Source organism: Mus caroli, chromosome 6 (genome assembly GCF_900094665.2).
Source record: "Mus caroli chromosome 6, CAROLI_EIJ_v1.1, whole genome shotgun sequence".
Classification (NCBI taxonomy): domain Eukaryota; kingdom Metazoa; phylum Chordata; class Mammalia; order Rodentia; family Muridae; genus Mus; species Mus caroli.
This window is the reverse complement of record NC_034575.1, coordinates 104,714,812-104,716,480: the sequence shown is the minus strand read 5'-3', so window position 1 is coordinate 104,716,480 and position 1,669 is coordinate 104,714,812.

Below are 1,669 nucleotides of genomic sequence, written 5' to 3'. Positions count from 1 at the left end.
ATATATATATATATATATATATATATATATATATATATATGTCTTCTTTCTTTAAAAACCTTTCTCCACTTTCAAATAAGGAGGTTCTATTTTGGTGATCTGACTTTCATGCTGTGAATTCAGCAAAGTATGTTAGGAGACAGAGTCTGAGAAGTACAGAGGAAGATATCATTAAGACTGATGCTGAGGTATTCTTGGAAGAACAGAAAATGAGAATGGATGGAGGATAAGACAGAAAAGATTGGTGAGGAATAATTTTTGAGTTAGTAAAATATGGGCATTCTGAGAGGGTACTTTTCTTCAAAGCAAATGACTATGGCAGAGATGTGGATGAATTTTCAGCATGCTTTGATCATATGGTTGTGTTCCTCTACTGATGGGCTTCCAAAGACACATTAATAAAGATTGAGGCTAATCTTCATGAAGGTATTTCTTTGACAGTGATAACAGAAACATTAGACTGTATACAACCCATTCAGAAATTAAGAATATATAGATTCATATACTGTAGGCCATCAGAAAACTAGATAGGGTTAGACATACTCACTATTCTTTTTCTCCCCGTATCCTTGACTATCCCAAATTTCCATATTATCATAATTTTAAAATGCTATGGGAAAAAAGACATATTCCTCCAGGTGGAAAAATATAATCATCTTTTCTAAAAACTTATATAGGATAAAAAGTAAAAGTCAGTGGTAAACAGATTTGAGGGTGTTGATGACATGGCTCATTGGATAAAAGCATCTACCTCCAAGCCTGATGATCGAAGTTCAATACTCATAATGCACATGGTGGAAAAAGAGAATCAATTTCTACAAACTATCTTCTGACTTCCACACACATACCACAGTATGTGTGCCCAAACATATACATGGGAAACAAGTAAATTAAATGTAACTTTAAAAATTTAAAGGAGTTTTCTATTAAAAAGCAACCACTTTCTGACTTCTAACCTATCTCCCACTTCTCTGTACCTATAAGACAGCCAGACTTCAAATTACACCTCACTTACTCCCACAGGCTTCAAGTTCACTGTTAGGTTAATTAAACTGGTATGATACTGACATAAATAGAACATTGAATGCATAGCAAATAAAGAGCTTCTCTTATTCTTCCCACCTAGCATTATTTTATTCCATTTCTTTATTTACACACCCACACTAGCATAAGAATTCAGTTCTCACTGAAGATCAGAATGAAATATTCATAAAATATCAAGTGTATTTAAGAGAAATCCCACTGTGAACTCCTTCAAACTGGACTTCATCCACACTTAGCCAAAAGAACTAGAGGAAAGAAAGGAGAAGCACTTCCCAGGAAGTGACAGGAAGTACCCCATACTGACCTGGACATCCAGCCTCTTGCCAGGATGATGTGCCATGGCATAAGAAAGTAGGAATGAGCAATAATAGAAAGGGCAGAGCAAAAGTTCTCACAGGGAAATCAATGTCTTATTCTCCATATGAATAGAAGGCTTATGCTCCGGAAGATTCGGTATAAAGGAAATAAAGGAAAAAAAAATATTTTGTTTCAAGTTAACACTGGTTTTACTTTTACAAATTGGAACAGGGCTGGAAAGAACCCAGATGTCCCTCAACAGAGGAATGGATACAGAAATTATGGTACATTTACACAATGGAGTACTACTCAGCTATTAAAAAGAATG